This window comes from Cyanistes caeruleus, chromosome 2 (genome assembly GCF_971803275.1).
Source record: "Cyanistes caeruleus chromosome 2, bCyaCae1.hap1.1, whole genome shotgun sequence".
Lineage (NCBI taxonomy): Eukaryota > Metazoa > Chordata > Aves > Passeriformes > Paridae > Cyanistes > Cyanistes caeruleus.
In genome coordinates, this window is record NC_141702.1 from 22795756 (window position 1) to 22816613 (window position 20858).

Consider the following 20858-nt stretch of genomic DNA (forward strand, 5'->3'; position numbering starts at 1 on the left):
GGCAGTGCTGCCTCTGCCCACCTCATGGGCTTAGGGGGTACTGCCCTGCACTCCTGAACCAGCCAGGTGGCACCCTCTTTGCTGGAAACAAGGTGAGGGCTTAAATGGAACAAGTCTTTATTCAGAAATAATTTCTGCCTCAACCTTGCAGCACCTAAACTATGTGAGGCTTGAACTTTTTCCAATGGCTTCCATATACCAAGTGTAAAAAGTCTTTATAGGAGGCTTTACAGTCCCAAACTTTCCATGGAATCCTACCAAATAAGTAAGATACTGTAATTTTCTCCCAAATCAGCTGCATCAGTTTTGAACTGTTTTCATTTAACTGAAACAAACCGTGAAAGAGATCTGTGTCCCCTGACCCTACCTGTGTTTATGTTCAGGATTGACATGAGATGACACAGAAAATGTCCCTGACCCAAGTTTCTGGGAGTTCCTTGCCTTCAGATGGCATCTTTCCCCATGGACAGTGAATTCCTTAATAGTGATTCCTTAGTAGTAGGTGAGTCAGTTCAGAACCATTACTGAACTAAGGCCATAAATATTTTCTTTGACTCACGTTCTAATTGCAAAATTCACGCTGAATAAAGCTCAGACCAGAAGATCAGTAGCATTTTACATGAGCCTAAACTATATAAAGAATAAGATAATAGTTTGGGAGTAAGATCAACGGTTACCACCAGATAGGACCTTATGTGCTATCAGAGCAAAGAATGGTCAGCCTTGGACTGAGATTTCATGCAGTTTGGTGTATAGGCTGAGCCACTGAATGTATGCTGTGTGGAAATGCTAATGTTGCCTGCTAGTAAAAAGATAATGATGCTAATGTTGGACTAGTAAAAAGCATTACCTCATGTAAGCACTTTCTGGTCTGTTCCCTCTGTCTTTAGAGATGTAGGTACTGAAGCAATGAGGGTGCTGGATCTGGGAGTGCATTGCACTGAAACAGTGTGAGAAACAGGTAAGACCCTCCACATTATCCAACCCTAAAATCCAAATTCTAATTGCTTGTCTTATGGTTTAGGAAGACAAGAGGATAGCTAGAAAGATGAGGTAGTAGTAGATCTAGTAGATCTAGATGGATCTCCCTCGCACAAGGCTGAGTAAAATACTTCTAGAGGAGAAATAATAAAGGATATTGTATCTACAATCTAGTGTATCTATTGTGTAGGAGACACAATACAAAACACCCTGCCTAGTGCCTATTTATGATTTTACTCCAAGAAATAAAGAAATAAAGCTCACAAATTCGTGGTTTCAGGTTTTGTGACCAGATGTTTGGAAGTTAGGCACCAGGGCTCCTAGTGCTTTAGCAGCAAAGTCTCTTTTTGGATATAGCCCTAGTTGTAAGAGTGAATGTATATATGAAAGAAAAGATTAAATATATTAATTTAAAGGCTCTGAGTCACATAGCAAAGAAACTTTCCATAACTAGAGGAATGCTGATCTTCCGAGAACAATTTTTTTTTTCTTGAAGACCTTACAGAATAAGAGAGCCATAATGAAGGAAGAATATTTTAATCAAAAAATAACCATTTTCTTCAAATGTCTTTGTTCTCCTTAGTTTTCTCACATAAAACCAAAAGTCTACTGAACTTATTTATGTATATATTATCTAATTACTTTCTCTCAAAAATGAATATGTACTTTTTGCTCTGAAACTCAAATAGTTAGGAAGGAATATAAAAATTCCTTAAGAATTTAATCTAATCTTTATTAGATTTAAGTAGGGCTCGATGAAGGCATTTACTAAGGTTAAGCCCTGAATAAAATGAGAATAAGAATATTCTATTTCTAAGCTTATATAGGTATAAAAAAGGTAATCACCTGAAGTTTTCTACTTCATTTTAAGCAAACCCCTGATACCTATAAAGAAATAATGTAGCTCATTATATAAAATATTTGACTTAGGACTCAAAATATGAACCCTAGATCAAAATTTAGACAAAATTTATCCTTCTTTGGATAAATTATTGTGTTCTTTGTGTCTTTTTTCCCCTTGCCTGTGTAGTTAACATTTTTTATTATAAGCTCCTTGGCACAGAAAGGTTCTCTCTCCCATTAGTATTAGCCTAAGAGAATAGTACCTTAATTTTGACTATGCCTGGGTCCCTATTATAGTGAAAACATCATATATTTTCCCAGTTTACATTAAAAAACCCTGAAGTTCTGTAACATTATTCACAGCTACTGGGACCTTACATCCTTTGTTTCCCTACAATGAATCCCAACAGGAAAATGTTTTCTGTGTTCTAAAATATCTTTGCATCTTGATATTTTAAAATGCTGCTTTCCTCTGGGCTGATGACTTCAGTTTATATCCTTAATAATTCCCAATTTATTTAATTGCTTAGTATATTGGATGACTGTTTTATTTAGTGAATATTTGGTACTAAGGCTTTGTATTTTTATATTAATTATCTGAGTTTTCCTAGCAAAATTTGGGGTTTTTTTGCTAAACAAGTTATATAGAGCATACAACACCTTTGAACATGAGCATATTGCTCTGCACTTCTTGCTATGCTTTTAGATTCTGCATAAGCTACAAATTCTACCCCCCTTCACCATTTACATTCAGCCATACATAATCATGAATAACAGAAGGCCCAACACTGAATCCTCAGAAACTGTGTCCAGATTTTCCCTTTGTGGCCTAGTTAAGTTAGTTTTCCATCCCACAGTTTCTTTACTTTCATGCTGATTTCTCTTAGCCATTAATCTCAGATGTGGTGCCTTGTCAAAGCGTACAAGTAGATTACATCCATTGAATTTCCCTTATCTACAGTGGCAGTAAAATCTTCAAAGAACTCCATCGGTTAGTTAAGCATGACCTCCCCTGACTGAATCTATGCTGGTTATCCTTAATCAAACTGATTTTCAAGCTGTTCTTTCACACTTCCTTATGGTAGTTTAATTTTCCCCACAACCCTTGTTAAATTCACTGATGTACGGTTTCTTGGAGTGTCTTTAATTATTTTTGAAGATTTACTTCCTTTTTTTCAATCTGAAAAAAATCATTCCTAGATAGACCTAGTTTAAATTGTCTCAGTAAATAGATTTCTGTCCCTCTGGGTTCCTTACTAGCTGCTTAAACACTGATTTTCAAAACTGGTTTTGTTGAAAAAGATCCCAAATATAATGAAATCATGCCTTTTTCTGCTGTGGTGTGTTTTTTGTTTTTTTTTTTATTTTGGTGCTCATTTGTATGTGCCATTTTACTACATGTAGCAAAATAGAACAAACTCTTGTTGTCAATATAAAGTGGTAAAATTAAATTCCTGGGGAAAAACTTTCCAGGGTGCCCCACTCCTTAGCACATCAAATAGCTAACAAAAGCTTTTCTAAATGCATTCTTCTGTTTACAGGGAGCCAAAATGCAATATGTCATCCTGAGGGAAATGGATTTGGTGATAAATTTACAAAACTGTGTCCTCCAGTCTGGATTACATGACTCCTTGTGTCTTGAGGTGAAAATCCATGTAATGTTGCATTTGATAAGTGAGGGAATACACTGCCAGCACATCATTCCAGTATTTCAGAAATCCCTGGTGCAAGTTCAAGGTCATGGGCTTGAGCTGTCAAACTTCAAGGAGTTAGTGTGAAGTATTCCACATGTGGCATCTTCCTGGGATGCTTGCAGGAACTTGCGGCGACTGCTGCACTTATAAACAAAGGGAAAGTTTTTTGCATTATTAAAAAATGGACAAAACTTGGTGGCTAGTGAAAGGTAAATATGGTGCTACCTCTACAAGAGGTTCAAATCACTGAATTCTCTCTCTCTCTCTGAGACACATGTGCACACATGTATTTATACTACATTCATTGCCAAGGTAACTAGGCACCATTATACTAACGCATGGAAATTTTAAAGGGGAGTGTTATATCTAGACCTGAATTTTACCTCTCAGATATCAGTGATGATTCCAGCAGAGTTGTGGCAGATATAAATTAAGTGTCATTGCAGACTTTTTACTAGAAAAAAAACCAAAATTGCCTAAATTTTAAATAAATATGAGCTATGGGACAAATTAATCGATCTTCATGAGAGTAGCTTGCCTCTCTTTATAAGACTGTAGATTTATGTGATGGGCATAACATGGTGGTTGTTAAGTCCCTAGTGATAAAAGCTATTGATTATTTCCAGAAATGAGTTAAAAATAGGTTTTGCAGCACTTATCTTTTAGGTACTTACTGGCAAATGAAGTTCAAAGCAGTATTCCAAGTTGACTACTTGCAGTTTCACTTTTCATAGAAAAATTGAATATTCACTGAGCAAGACAGAAACCCATCCAGAAGCATGACTCTGATGTGGTGATTAATGCCTTTCATGGACAGTAGGTGTCCAGTTCCTATTCCAACAGCTTTTTAAATATTTAATATTGATTTCATTTAAGCAAGGTTTGGAACACAAATCTTCTACCACTAAAGGAAACTTTAACTGAAAACCCTCATGGCCCCAGCAAAGGAGAGCCTATGGTAGTCACAGCATATGACAGGAAAAAAAAAACAAAAAGAAAAAAAAAAAGAGGAGGCAGGCTTTAATTTTCTAAGGAAAGAGGTAGATGAATGTAGTTTTTTCACAAGGTAGCTAAGCACTCCAACTGTTAAATTACTCTCTCTACTGTGGGAAGGTAAAAGGACACTGCACTACTTCCACCCCCAGAAGTTTCTTACATAAGGCCAAAGTTGGCAGCCTTGTTAAAGACAGCCAAGCTATTTTATTCCTATGGAAGACCATCTATATTGAAGATTACAATGACTGTTCAATAACAGTCCTATACAAATGGACACAGTATGAAACCATTCTGAGTATGCCAAGAAATGTAATTTTAAGCTCAAAGCATATTTTCTAATGAAAAATAGACTGTGTAACTTTGTCTGGATTTGGGGTTAAAGCAGCTGTTGAGTAGTAGTTCCAAAAAATCCAAGTACTAGATGTAAATATCTTCACAATAAAGGGAAAACCTGATGCCTAAATTCTTCTGTGTATTTATTTATCACAGAGCATCCACAACATCCAGGAAATAAATTAGAAACTCAAGAGTTCAGCATATCTCAGATCTAGCTCCTGAATTTATACAATCCATTATATTGTATTAGAATTATTACCAGGTTTTTATTTTCTGAAATTTTCAGGTGCATGTACTATACTGTGCACACTAACTTGTGTTCTTGCCCTTTCTCAAAAGATAAAAGATAAAAATATAAAAGGAATAGTTTTGTTTGCACAGGAAAAGCGTAATTAATACCTTCCTTTCCTGAATAGACTCTGTAAGAAATATTCAGAATTTTCTCCTGTATGGAAATGAAACAGAGCTTTTTACAGTGAAAGAGGAAGAACAGTTATGGAAGACTTGCTAACATTAAAGAAAAAATTAAAGTTCTTATTTCTTCTATCTCACTTTCTTGTTCACAGTAATCAGCTATGCTCTTCCTGAGTATTTATTTGCATCACTTTGTTTTGCTTTTATGATATTGATAGGTTTTGTTTTTCCACTGATAGTCCTGAGAGGAAGAGGTAGAATAAAAGGGAAAGCCAGAATTTGTACATCCTCTATAGCCATCTTAAATGCATGCAGGAAGGCTTCTGTCTTAGGCAACAACAGAAAAAATTCTTTTTCAGACAGTAACAAATGTTTTAACATGAAACTGCAACAGGAAACCTAAGAATTTGAGCTCACAGAGTATCTTGCATGTTTTAAGTTTTGAGTGAAGTATCTGTCTAGGTGCAGAATTTTCAATGGTTTTTGTGTTTTTTCTTATTTTTTTTTCACAATTTGTTTTAGACCTGGGTCTTGAGAGGGCATAAATTGATTGATTTGTAAGGCTGAAGTAGTTTCAGCATTCACAGTATAATGGACCTCTTCTTAAACCTTTTCTACCAGAAATTCTTGCAGCACTTCCCTAATCTTCACAGAAACCAAATCCTTCACCAGATCACATCATTCAAGTTTATCACACCAGTTTTCTCACACCAGTTTTCACCTTGCTTTTTTTCCTTATTGTCCCAGGAAAGAGAACACCATCAAGATATGGCTTGTGACAAGTGAAACACTGGACCACAGAGGGGCAAACAGCATATATGGAAGATGAAGCAACTATTTAGTGCACCTCATACTATCACTGAGGTACTAAACACACTCCATGAAGGTCAACATCAGTGGGAGAGGTGATTAGATCACTAAGTGCCTGATTTGATGTATTCATTTCCCACCAGGATCTAATATTCCAAGCTTTTTTCTCTGTTGTCCCTCCAGAAATCTCTCATAGGGCAAAATGTTGAACATTGCTGTCATCCGGATGGTCACCAGGTAAAGTCTTTACTATTTATTGGAAAGAAAACAATAAAATATTATTATGAAAATGAAAACTAGGTAATAGGATTGGGGGATAAAGGGAAGTGTCTATTTGAAATGAAATACAGATTATTATTCTTTTAAGTGCATCAGCAGCACTGACTACAATATCATAATCATTAAAAATTATGAGATGCACTTGGGAACCATGCATTAGTATTGATTGAAGTTAGGTACTCTAAATATCCATATGGATTTCTTGCATTTACATGGGAAAAGTATGCAATCTACACATTCACATAAATCCTTCCTGTCTATCAGATATAAAGTTCTGTGATGTGTGAAGTATTTCTGAAGAGCTGGAAATGCTCACTGAAATAAGCAGGTAGAAGTTTCAAAACAAGCAAAATGCAGTGTTTTTCCACACAGCAGGAATTAAATTGTAAAACAGATTGTCAGAAAATAGTGTGGTAGTCTGCATTATGAATAGGTTCAAGAACAGATTCACGAAGGTTAAATTTGTTGATGGATGTTGAACATCATCTGCAACCTCTAGCTGAGTTCTCTAAACTGACCAGAGGCTGCTAAAATATAAGCCTGTCTATATCTTGCTTCCTGCAATTTTTTTTTCTATGCATTTGCTAATGGCCATTGTCAGAGAGAGGTTATTTTGGTCTGATTTGATGTGACACTTTTTGCATTTTTAAATACTCGAAGACAGAAACTTAACCAAATTCATAGGATGTACACAAAATCTGGGCACAGTTTATGTCCCTGACTTCTTAAGAGTGCCCTGTGCCCATCTTCAGCCTTTGTGCTGGTTGCCCCCAGTGCAAGAGTCACCACAGATTAGACCCTGGGCATTTTCTTCCTTGAGAATGTTAAACAACTGCATTGGGGAATAATAAAAAAGATATCTTATTCAGCAAAAGAGGAAATAATAGAGTGACTGGAGCAAGAAAGATAAGCTCTGCAAAAGGAAAATTTTAAAGAAACAGTAACAGAAAAAGAAAGAGAAATAGTGTTTAATTATGCAAATCTGATAGTGCCTGCCCTGCCAGTTGTACAAGATAAAACCCATGGTTTTCAGCATGTCAGCATAAAGCCTGTATCATCCTAACAGCTGGGCTACCATGCCCATGAGAGCACCAGTCGTTATTTGAGACCACATCAGACCTTCACAGCAGTGGCTCCAGAACTTCCACTGAAGACTATTACCGGCAGATGCTGCAAGTTTTGAGATATACCACCAGTTCTGCTCAGTAAGACTACATTAGTATTCCTGTGTTACTGGTGGCAAAAAGGGAAGCTGATTATGCACTGCTCTCCAGTAAAATAAATGCCATCAATGGAAGTCAGAAAAAACCCTGAATAATGATTGATGGATATGAGGGAACTAATCTGAGCTATGTTGTCTTCAAAATATAGGGCAGCATGAAGCTCCTATGGCCTAAGTTTCAGAAAATAAGGTTGTTTTTTTTTTTAATACTTGTTATGCAAGAAATAACATTTCCCAGACTTGAGTTTCTTGTCACAATGTTGTCTACATTGTCCATTTCATCTTTCTATGTCCATATAATCTGTTGAATCATGATTCCCTATACTCTGGGATATACCATAAAAGCAAATTAATAAATCACACCACACCTATGTCACTGCCTAATAGACTTTAAGAATAAATGTAATCATAGACAAAATATCTTAGAAAAAAAATTGAGTAGAAGAGGACAGATGACAAGAGTAGGTATTGATCAAAAAAATTAGAATAGTCCTGACTGAAAACCCTATTAAATGCTGTTGTATTTTTTCATATGTAGCTTATTTTTTGAGATATCTATCTTCTTCAGTGGCACTATTGAAGAATATGTCAATGAAATATAAGAATGATTTCCATCAGCTGTCTATGCTGGATGTTCATCTTTCACCTGACAGTCTGTCGCCACAAAGACTTGTTCTTTTACACTGAGCAGTGTATCATCCTTCTAGAATCAAAGAGTAGTTTATTTTTTAATTGAGTTTTTACCTTCAGGGGTCACAATTCCTGTGCATATTTTGGACAACACCTAAGACAACAGCAGCATAACTGAGTGGTTCTGAGCAGCAAACTGCTGTTGGACAGTGCACAAATGCTCTGATTTACCTGTACCTGAAAGTACCAATGTTATGTGACTGCACCAGGTTGGCCCTGCCTAGATGTGGGATCCCACCAAAGCTGGTCTACTGCACCCTCCTCATTTGGACATGGAAGAGAAAATATGATGAAAGGTTCATGGATCAGGATAAAGATATGCAGAGATCACTCACTAGTTACTGTCATAGGCAAAACAGACTCCACACAGGGAAATTATTTTAATTTATTAACAATCAAATCAGAATAGGATGATAAGAAATAAGCCCAATGCTTAAAATACCTTCCCCCAACCCCTCCCTTCTCCTAGGGCACAAATTCACCTGATATTTTCTCTACATCCTCCCCCTAATGATGCAGTGGGACAGAGAATGGAGATAACAGTCAGTTCATCTGAGATTCATCTTTGCTGTTCCTTCCTCCTCAGGAGGACTCACAGTCTTCCCCTGCTCCACCATGTGATCCCTCCCACAGGCATCAGTCCTCCATAAACTTCTCCAATATAAGTCCTTCCCATGAGCTGCACTTCTTCACATACTGCTCCAGTATGGGTCTCTTCCACAGGATGCAGTCCTTAATGAACAGGCTGCTCCAGCATGGGTCCCCTGTGGGATCAAAGTCCTGCCAGCAAATCTGCTCCAGTGTGGGCTACTCTTTCTATGGGTCCACAGGTTCTTCCAGGAGCCTGCTCCAGTGTGGGCTTCCAACAGCATCACAGCCTGCTTCAGGCATCCACCTGTTCTGGCAGAGGTCTCCTCCAGGCTCCCCCATGTACTGCCATGGGCTGCAGGGTCATAGATGCTTCACCATGGCCTGCACCACATACTGCAGGGGAATCTCTGGCCCCTGGAGCACTTCCTACACTTCTTCAGTGATTTGGGTGCCTGCATTTGTTCCTCTCCCACGTTCTCTCTGCTCTCTCCCAGCTGTAGTTGCCATTGCACAGGTTATTTCCCTCTTCTTAATTGTGCTCTCTCAGAGGCTCTACCACTTTTGCTGGTGGGCTCAGCTTTGGCCAGAAGTGGGTCTGTCTTGGAACCAGCTAGCATAGCTTTACTGGGAGAAGCTTCTAAAAACTTCTCACAGAAGTTTAATTTATTAACAATCAAATCACTGTAGCATCCCAGCTACCAAAACTTGGCAACACAAAACCAATACTGTGACAAAGCATATTCAAAATATTAATGCAAATATAGCTATCCTGCAAATATGGTCTGCAGAGTGATGCACAATATCAAAAGAAATTTGGTACATATTCTACAGTGGTAAAACTGGGTAGATACTTCTTTTCCACCAGAACCTGCCCACTTCTTACAAACAGCCTGTTTATCAGAAAGAAAAATGGAACCACAAGGAACTGTATTTAATTACCATCAATGGAGGATAAATGTAAAAATGATGAATACTCATAGAGGAAATAGAAGTGGAGGTGAAACTGATTGTTTTTAGTTCTGGCCATGGACAACAGCCTCCACTGTGCTATATCGACAGTAGTGTTTGAGTCGGCTTCATTCCAAATTCTGATTTTTATTGGCTTTGTAATCACAAATGTTTTGTTCCAGGCTACATCAGATCCAGGTTGGTATTTCATTTCTTTAGGGTTTTTTTGTTAGTTTTTTGGGCTTTTTTTCTGTTGTGGTTATTGTTTTAATACACAGAATTACATAATTTCAGCAGTTTTAAAGAAAAATTTCATTCCCTTGAGGAATTCTTCTTCCTAAAATAATAACACAACACTAATAGGTTTGGAAACTTTGCTTAATTCAGATACTAACGAGGAGATAAGAATAGTAAATGCTTAATACGGTGTGTATTCATTCCCTTTACAGAACTCTATTGCACTCAGATTCTGAAGATTCTCACGTTAAGTACAGCACAAATTTCTTTATGTTCAAAACTGCTGAGATCTGCAATTTTCTCTTATGGCAGTGCGAACTTCTGGTATTTGGCACTAATATCTAGGCTCTGACTGCAAACAGTACCTTCTGCCCTTCCGAAGCATCCTTAAACTTTGTGCTAAAGCTTGTTCTGCAGGTAGAATGAGCTCAGACATGTTTTATTGTGCAGTATGCCCATATTCTATTATTCAACAAATGGATTTTCTCTTCCATAAATGTTTTTGGAAAAAAAAGGTTGTTTTTCCTTCTGAATGTCTAGCATCTTATAAGTACTGCATCCACAAGTCTGTTTCTTTAACAAATATTCTGGTAAGTACAATTTTTTCTAACTCTGTGGATAAACTGAGATGCATTACTGGAAAGTGGGCTTAAAAAGTCAATAAAGAATTAAGACCAAAATAAAATGTCTATACAACATGAAATCTTGAGAACCCATCCTACAGTCCTTATTCAGTCAGCTCCCATTCTGAAGGCAAGAGGATAGAAAGGCTTGAGAAAAACAACTGTGCTTGTAGATGTTGAAATTACTGTGGTTCAAACTACCATAAAAATAAAATAGTGTAAAAGAGATGCATGAGGTGAAGTGACAGAAGATTCTAGCTCAGTCACCTTATTCCATATATAGAAAGGATATATCTGCACTTACCATTTCTAACAACAGAAACTCAGATTTATAGATGCAACAAGAATAAACACTTATAAAAAATCAATTAGGTGTCTGTTTAAAGAGAACTAGTAATTTGAGTATATATGACAAAAAAGGAAAACAGAATTCACTTTGACAAAACAACTTCTCAATTTTCCTTCTAATGTGATATGACTCATCTCAAATCTATTGCAAAGCGGTAAACAAACTACACCAACACAGTGACCATCATCTGCCAGGAACATTTTAAAAAGAAAACCATTACTGAGCTACTTTTCTTGTCTTCTATACAGAGAAATGTATTTTCCCAGCAGAAACAGCATTTCACATTATCTTCTTTCCATTACCATGTTTTCATCAGGGCTAACAGCAACCAAAGAAATACCTCATTAAGCCAGTAATTTATTTCTTAGGAATTAAATTAAATTAGTTTAGACTAGTTTTAGTTCTTTTTCAAAACAGTCTATTTCAATTAAAACAAATAACAAAAGGGAAGTTTAGTTTGATTATTAATAGCATTGTACAGGGGACTTATCTGGGATACAATTTTAAATATGCGGACAACACACCTTTCATTCATTGAACTAATGTTATAATTGTAACTGTAACAAAAATAAAATGTTTAGTCCATCTTTGTTCTATAATCCTTCTGTAATCTAATTACCTCAAAATAACTGCAAGATAAAATACTGTCATGAGGATCAAAATGACAGCTATAAGCTGGGCTCTCCAGTATTCATTATCCATTATTTTTATGATAACTATTTATTATTATCATATAGCTAATAAAAAAAGTCTAAGTCACTTGATAATGCATCTGAAGTCAGCTCCACTGCTGATGTAAATCATTAGAGATCCACAAAAAGGGTTACATGATGTTATATTTTTTGCAATACTTTTTGTTTGTAGATCTTACAATCTTTTGGGTCAGGCCCCTTACTGTGTTAAATGATACTAAATTTAAAAAAAGAGAGCAACTTCAATTTCCAAAATATCCCCTGATTCATTGCTTTAAAGAAATTACTTCAAAGCTTCTCAGGAGTTGACAAGAAAAATCTAAATTGTCATGGCAACATGGGTTGAAGAAATCCTTCTTTGCTGCTTGCATAGATCATCTCCATGCTATCAGCCTGTTTACTAAATGTTGCTAAAGAAAGCAATTAAAGGTTAATCTTTCCTCAGAACCAAATAAATTATATAACCAGTGAAAGCCAGTGGAGTGAGATACATTTCAGATAGGTCAAAAAAATTTGAGGCATCATTTATCTTTAAGGAAATAACACCAAGTTGCAGGGCAGACAACATGCTGGAGGGAAGTGACAACATTCTGCCAGGACAGACTCAAGAGGTGGGCCTGTGAAAACCTCATAATTTTAAGGTCCTGCACAGGAGTTGGGGCAATCCCAAGCATAAACACAGGCTGGAAAGAGAATGACTTAAGAGTAGCCCTGAGGAGAAGAAGGACATGGGGTGTTGGTGGATGAGAAGTTCAAATGACGCAGCAATGTGCGCTTGCAGCCCAGAAAGCCAAACATAAACTGAGCTGCATTGAAAGAAACAGGACCAGCATGTTGAGGGAGGTGATTCTACCCCTCTACGTGCTCTCATGAAATCCCACCTGGAGCACTGTATCCAGCTCTGGGCCCCTGACATAGTAACAATATACCTGTTGGAGCAACTCCAGAGAAGGCCATAAAAGACGATCAGAGGGCTGGAGTACCTCTCCTATGGAGACAGGCTGGGAGAGCTGGGGCTGTTCAGTGTGAAGAAGAAAACTCTCCAGGAAGACCTTAGATGGCCTACCTAAAGATGGCCTACAAGCAAGAGAGTGAGGGACTTTTCACAAGAACATGTAGTGATTGGACAAGGGGAAAAGGCTTCAAACTGGAGGACAGTAGGTTTAGATTAGACTTTACAGTGAAATTATTGGCTGTGAGAATAATCAGGCACTGCAACAGGTTGCCCAGAGAAGCTGTTCATATTCTATCCCTGAAAGTGTTCAAAGTCAGGTTGGATTTGGTTTTGAGTAACATGGTCTAGTGGAAGGTGAGCCTGCCAGTGGCAAAGGAGTTAGAATAAGGTGATCTTTAAGGTTTAGCCCAAACCATTCTGTGATCCTAGAAAGCATTTCTGTGGTCAATTTCATAACAAACCAAGAGTTTGAATTTTGTTTAATGTGTTAGATTTGTTCTAGCATCCTCGTTTCAATGCAAGTTATCTGTGTGATATGTGGCTATAACAAAGGCAAGATAAAAAGTCTTTTAAGGTTAATGAGATTTGTTAAATTCTGTGAGTTCTCCAACTTTTAGATCAGGTCCTAACTAGTTAAAATCTGATGTAAAGCAACCCAAACTATCTAACTGATGATTAGAGTGTGTCTAATTTGCCTACTTCTGCATAGCAGAATGCTTTTTTTCCTTACAACTAGTTTCAAGTTAACTAAATTATGTACCAGGAAAAAAAAAAAAAAAGGAAGATTTCTGTATTTTAATCTATGTTAATCAAATTTAAAAATAAAGCCTTCCTTATACAGATTTCACAGGAAATATAAACAGAAATAATTAAGTACAACTAATGATCAAAATGCTACTCTGCTGCCACTGTTGACTTCATAAGATCTATTAACACTACATTTTCAGTGTAAAAGCCACTGCAAACAATGGGTCAAAATGTGTGCTGAGGATATTTGCATGCTAAGATAAAGAATATCAATTTCTTCTGAGAGATATCTACAAATGAAGAGGGTCTCTGATTGTGATATTAGCAGTCATTTGATTGAAATGAGCTTCTGAAAGTGAATTATAAAATGTTTCCCCCTCCCCCTCAAAAAAATGCTTGGTATGACACAATCTATGTATTATAGGAAACATCAGCAGGATACCAATAGAGAATCTGGCTGCTGGGGCAAAGCTAAAATAGTGTACTTAGTCACTTGAATGCAGTCAGCTTCTGCATTGATATCCCACAAACATTAGTGAGAACAGTGTGATTTGTCATGACCATTTGTTTCACAGCCAGAAGCATGCAAAATTGGTCTAAAAATAAGTTACATTTTGCTTTTTTTTTTATTTTATCAAACTGGCTTTTTCAAAAATTTCACTGTTGTGTAAACATCATTCTTTCTTTCCTTTTTTCCTTGCCCTCACAGTCACTTACATTTTTTTTCTATGTTCAGGGCAAGGCAGGTTCTGTAAGCTCATGTATATTCCTGCAATATCTAGCCACATGCTTCCTAACATCAGCTGCTTCTTGACAAAGTGACCTCCCTGTTCCTTGCAGCTCTGTGTCGTACAGCAGCAGTGTGATGTGGATCCTGAGTTCCACGGTGTGTGTTATGTGCACCATGACTTGAGGTTGAGCCCCAAGGCACTCATACAAGGCAAGCTCAAGCAAAATGCCCAGAGCCAAGCCTAAGAGCTCAGACATGTATTCTGGATACACTCTGCAAAGCAAGCCAAGCTAACCCACACATTTCAGCAGCAGGCATTGCAAGCACAGTGAGGATGCTTTAAATCCAAGCTACGGCTGGGCCAGTATTTAAAAAATAAAATAACCTGGTCCCCAGTGTGTTTAGGCCCACCCTTGAACCCAACTTCCAAGTGCAGGGCAAGGCTGGCTGCCCTTTTGTTCCCAGTGCACTGTAAATTGCTTGTGTTTCAGCAAGAGTGTAAGCAAAATAAAAGTTTGAATGTCTATGTTCTTTTGGAGTTTCTGTGTGAACACAATATGGCAAGTAATGCAGGTCAAAGGAAGTAAACAATTATTTATGCAATATTGTATCATGGCTATATTTGATCTGAAAATCATAGAATGGTTGAGGGGAAAAAAAATATCCCTAAACCCAGATTTATTCTGTGACAAATGTCAAAGGTTTGCTGCGAACATCAGAATTATAAGAACATTTCAATAAAAACCCTCGAACACAGGTTTCAAAATTATTTTCTATCAAAAAAAACAAACAAAACAAACAAACAAAAAAACAAACAAAAAAAAACAAACAAAGAAAACCAAGGAAAACTATCAAACAAGAAAGAATAAATATAAAAAATAAGCAAAACTTAATGTTTGGTGAAATTACATGAAAAAAAAAACCATTGCCTTGTAATTGAACACAAGGCACAAAGCAAGTACTGCAAAATGTAATTTTTAAATGCTGACCGTATTTCATGCAAATTTGCAAAACAAACACTGCATAAAAAGTTTTATTCATTATTATTTATTCAAGTCTGTGTCAGCTGCACTGCTGCAAATGTTTCTTTCGGAAAGCCACTGTGCAACCAAGACATGAATACGGAACATGATTCTGTACTTCCATATCCATAGGATACTGTACAACAGATATAAAACATACAGAGAATAAAATGATACTAGGTTTCTCTGTGTATTGTTCATAATGCCTTTAAAGGAAAAAGCAGAAAATAAAAAAAGGAAGTAAGGTAGAGGCCAGATGCTCAGAGATACCAGAGATACCAGGGATACCAGAGATACTGTTAAAAAACAGAATGCTTCCACATATACATAAATATATTAATATTATGAAGGCTTGTTGCTGTGATTCATTTAGTTTTCTATTTTTAAAGTCATTCATGGATGCAAACATTGTCAGAGGTTCTCATCCACAAGAGCTCAAATTAAACAGGGTCTGACTCCACCATTCAGCTGCAATGTCCACTTTGTCTGGATCATTTGGAGTAGCAATCTGTTCAAAAGTAGCCAATTGAGCTATTTCTGAAATCAATATGAATTTCAGTTTCCAATGCAGCAGAATTGTGCTCTCAGAACTGCCTGAAGTTACCTTTTACTGGACAGGGGAGACAAGACATTTTCTTGAAAGAAGTCAAATAACTATTTCAGAATATGCATGAAGGTATCATTAAAATGCATAATTAAATAATTAAAAAGCTGTAAGAAACTGTGATTAATTTTTATGGTGTAAATTAAAGCATTACTATAATTTCTAGAAAATGTGACTTTTTTTTCTTATTTCTTTTCTAAAAGCAGTTCATTGAAGATATTCTGATTAATCAAGAGTTCTGGTTAATCGTCAGCAATGTAAGAGTGATTAAATCTTGTTTTGTCCTTTAAATTAATCTCCCTCCAGGTAAAAATGGCAAGAAACTATCATCACTTTCTTTTCTTTTTCTTTTTTCCTATATGAGAAAGAAATGCAGAAAAAAATATTATCTCTGAGAAAGTAAGACTTGGTATTAGAAATAATATGCATTATTACTATTGAAAGAGTGCATGCATGCCTTTATTTACCATTCAATTACTAAATGCAGACAACAGATATATGTTGCCTTTGGGTGTCAATATAACACTAACAATAATCCAAGTAATTTGTGTAAGTAGTTATTCCTCTGAGAAATGCTTATAACAAATACAGTGTAGGTTTCTTTAAATGCAACAGAAATGTCACATAGTGGAGTGAAGTCTTTCATCCAGCCAGAACAAAGATGTGTCAGGACAAAGAAAGATCTCACAGCTTTCCTCAGGCATTAATGACATTTTTTCCCCTATTTCAAAAGTTTGTGGTTGATAAAAAATGGTTTAAGGGAAATTACAGCTGACGTAGAAAAGTAAAACTTCTAAGTAAAAGAAAGTGATTCATACACATTAGAAGAATTTACATATGATTCTTATTCTTTGCTCACTGCAAAAATTGGACGAACATCCAATTTATCTCAGTCTGATGTGGCTAATTTTGCAGCCGTATAGAGAACTAGAGGCTAGATTCTTATTCTGTGACCCTGACTTGAATCGAGTTGTACACTTGAGTTTTTTATTAAAGATCACACTTATTAGAGATCACACTTTATTAGAGGTCTCACATTTATGCTACTGCTTTGGTGGATTGTACAGTTAAACCAGCAATTCCCCTTTCCACACTGCATCCCCTGCCGGCTACAGGCAGCCCGGCACTATGCTGCAGTGTCGGTGCTCACACAGAAAGCTGTTTGCCAGCAGAATAATGTCATCATTGCTGAAGAGAAACATGATGGTTCAATACAGATTTGAGCAAGATGAAATTACATCTTATCTTTAAATCCACTGGAGGTTTTATACTGTGACACTATCAAGCCGTCACTTCTCCGAGGAAAGGTTACAAGAGGGAGTTAACGTGATGGTGTACGGATTACATCTTGAAAAAGTTGAAAACAGTGGGCCCTGATGCTTTTCAGCCTTTCTATAGAGCATGGTAGATCTTGAATGTATAACTCAAACTATTTACAGTTTCAGATTGCTCCTAATTTGTTTGGACAAGAGTTTTTATTAGTGTAAATGCTATTGAGGCATAAGTGCCATAGGTGTCTTTTTAAAAACTTGCCTATACCAATGCATATATAATACTAATACACACCATGAGTAAAAATAAGAGGAAGTGCCTGCATAGACAAAGCAGTCTGCCAGCAGAAAAATGACAACTGCCCTTCCCAAACAAAAAATCCCAATTGTCTGATCAAAAACATACATGTCTGTATAAAGGGACATGAGAGTGAGATTCAGTAAAATAGACATATTTGCAGTATAGAAAATCTGCAGAATGATTATCTATACAAATCAGAGATGGTGCGGAAGTGGTCTCAGGTTTCAATACATCCTGAAGTTCCATGTCTGTTTATGTTGTCATGTGCCTGTAAACCATCTCCAGCTCCTCACCACAGTATCCTGTTCCACACACACACCAGAGAAACTGAAAAATCTTTACTGGCTGACAGTGGGAATTCAAAACTCAACTATGGGTTCAAGAGTCTAAAATAAGTGTTTGGTGAATCTTTGTTGAATTGATATGCTCTCCACTACATTATATTCAAGTTGACCAAGTTTCCTATTCCTATACATAGTTAAGGGCATCATATACATATCTCGATGCAAGAAAAATAGGGCAGATTCATATCTTGCCAAAAACTAAATGCATTTTTACTTTAAAATATTACATGGTCAGAGCTGGATATTCTCTACTGTGCCTTTCTACACCAAATTCCTCATTGAGCTGGGGGATGGAGAATGCATCCATCAAACACTTGGTTTTACAGCTGGGTGTTCAATACCTTGCTCTGATGTTCTTTTAAAAATTCCTTTTTCTCAATGCATTTTCCCCAGAATTTCTTTAGTCTTCTCTGGAAGAGAATGGAGCCTCTCTAGAGAGACCAGCCTCATACTTTGAAAAGCACTGCTTTGGAGAAAAAAAAAAATACTTTAAAAGAGACAAACACTCTCAGTCCAAGAGGAGTAGGCCTTAAACAGAGTGGTAGTTTTGTGTGATGTAGTTGTAGCAATTATTTTGACAAAGTGATAGCAGGAAACAGAAGGTACATAAAATGTTTTGAGAATTATTTATTTATTTTTTAGAACAAAATCCTGAGCTGTAGATGTGAGAGTCCTTTCACTGTCTGTATCTAATTTAAGAACAGAAATGTTTTCCATTTGCTATTTCCATTAATCTGAATGACACCTCTGTGCACAAGCCTGCTTATGTACATTTAGTTTGAGCAAACTGAGTGGCAATGAAGGTGCTGTATTTTGGTTATCTAAACATGTCCAGGAAATTACCTTGAAAACATGTACTGGAACAACTCTAGGTATTAAGCAGTATATATTTCTACTAGAATATAGGTTCTACTGAATATAGGTTGACCACAGACATTAGTTCACAGTAGAAATGTATTTTACTCTTTTTTTTCTTGAATTTTAGTCTGAATTGAGTCTAAATCTACCATTTGTTCTATACCAGACCAGTATGACTTTTTGCAGAAATTATACTGATGTGTTGTGTCTTTCAAGAAGATCAATAGGGTGTTTTGTTTGCTGTTGTTACAATATAACATATCAGAATTAGCAAATGGCTCTATAAACAAGCCCATCTTAACATGCACAGCTGAACACCGTGCTGTCTGTCTTGTTGAAGCACAGTTGCTATGACAGGGTAGCTTCTGGGAAAGCGGTTCCTTTAAATTACTCCATACTGATTTCCATTGATGTTTAAAGCACAATTAACAGGGAAGAATTCCCCAAATGTTTTCCAAAACACTCAGGTCCATCAATCAGATTAAATCAGTCCAAAGAAATGTACAGAACTGCAGCTCAAGTCTACCACAGTGAACAATGATGAATGTTCATTTTTATCCTCCCTTGTTCCTTAAAAAAGTTACAGAAAATTCCACAGCAACAAAGGGATTCCATTTCATTTCATAACGAGGAACAATGTGGAAAGCAACCCACCTGTCATTTTACTGAAAGATATGGGCATGCCTGGGGCAACACCTCCAGAAATTCAGCACTTATTTCTTTCTTCACTTGTAAAACCTCCAAACCAAGCAAAACCTGCATGAATTCCCTTTACAGTGACCAAATTATTTGGTAGCAAGAGGCTGGCAAAACAGAGTTCTTAGAATCTAATAATTAAAATTATTTCATGAGCTGCTGAAACCCTGGGTCCTTATGTTACTAAGGAAGGAGTTTTTTCACTCTCTAAAGTATAAACGTAATTTCAGCCTCAGGACTACATTTGACTAAATATAGACATCTGTGCTCAGTTGCCTGGGAAGGTAAGCGGGAAGGAATTATGTCAACTGTCCCCGATGGTTCCCCTTCAACCTGTTGTTTGACTTCAATAAGTCAGTCTTTAGCCTTTAAGTGGGTGTGTTGCTGCTTCACGTTAAGCAGGTATAATTACATTCTGCAGAGCAGCATCAGAGGCAGTGCCCAAACGTTCCTGGCAAAGCCTTTGTATGTAAGCAAAGCACGTCGGATCGTCGCTGAATAACCATGATCCAGCCTCCAGCTTTTCGTATGTGCTGTCAGCCATGAAAAGAAAACACTTAAATGTCAAACGACATAACCGGCTCCAGTGTATTTAACAAATGAGTGGCGGGTGTCGGCCCGCCCCGGGAGCTGTCCCTCGTCCCGCGGTGGCCGTGCCCCGAGCGCGGCTGTCGGAGCAGCTCCGCCAGCGACCGCAGCTCCCCGCCCGGCCGGGCCGTGCCCCGGGCAGCGCCGGGGCTCCCGACACGTGTGCGGGCTGGGAGCGGCCGCCCGGCCCCGAGCGGGCGGGGACCGGGAGAAGGAGGCACCTGGGGGTGTGGGGGCTGGGGATGCTGGAAGTTTGGGTAGGGCGGCCACGCCGAGAAGCCCCCGCCCGCCCCGGGCTGTGTGTGCTGCCGGGCACGGCCCCATCTCCGGGAGCCGCGGATTCACAGCCCAGGATTCAAAGCCCAGTGCGCCTTTCTCGCCCCGCTCCCTTCCCACAGAGGCAGCCGGGCGGCGTTGCCCGGCGGACCGCGGCAGCGGCAGGATCCGGGCAGAGGAGGGATGCCATCGGGATGGTGAGCAGCCGCAGCCGCTCCTCCGGACGGGGCAAAGCTCCTGCCCGGGTCCCGGCAGCCCGGGCTGGCCTTCTACCGCCTCTCCCTGCGGATCACGGCCGGAGGCTGGCGGAGGGAAGGCACCCTGCCGTGCTGCCCAGGCGGGCGAGGGAAGCTGGCCACGGGCACCCGCAGGACGGCGAAGGCTCCAGCCTCGCCCGGCAGCCCGGGCCGCGGTAGCCCTGCTCCCCCCGCTTCAGCCGCCCCCGCACTGAAAAGAGCAGCGAGAAAAATAAAATGGTGGGAAGGATGTAAAGCGCCTTGGGAGGGTTACGGGAGACTCAGACAGCAAAAACCGCAAGGGGAACCGTCATCCCGGAGGCAGGCAAGAACAAGCGGGAGAGAGGTGGGAGAAGACAGAGGCTGTATCGGGGACAGGTGCTCGGCTGCGAGCTGCCTCACTCCCTCCCTCTCTCCCTCTCTCTCACACACACAGACTCTCATCTCTCCCAGCATGAAAAAGCGCAGGGCTAATGAGAGGCGAAGTGAATAATGGGGAAGTTGTTGTCTCCAGCGATGAGGCAA

The 20858-nt window shown here is 38.4% G+C and overlaps 1 protein-coding gene and 1 long non-coding RNA gene across 3 annotated transcripts in view; one reads left to right on the plus strand and one right to left on the minus strand.

Moving 5' to 3' along the window:
* The window catches only part of LOC111925895 (uncharacterized), a 58919-nt gene extending 48175 nt beyond the window's left edge, over nucleotides 1-10744 (plus strand). The window contains exons 7-11 of the long non-coding RNA XR_015282821.1: nucleotides 891-961; nucleotides 3366-3467; nucleotides 6012-6128; nucleotides 6258-6311; nucleotides 10254-10744. This is a non-coding gene — a long non-coding RNA (uncharacterized LOC111925895). The remainder of the gene's footprint in view (nucleotides 1-890; nucleotides 962-3365; nucleotides 3468-6011; nucleotides 6129-6257; nucleotides 6312-10253) is intronic.
* The window catches only part of CSMD1 (CUB and Sushi multiple domains 1), a 1072055-nt gene that overhangs the window by 1050237 nt on the left and 960 nt on the right, over nucleotides 1-20858 (minus strand). The gene's annotated exons all lie outside the window — the stretch shown is intronic.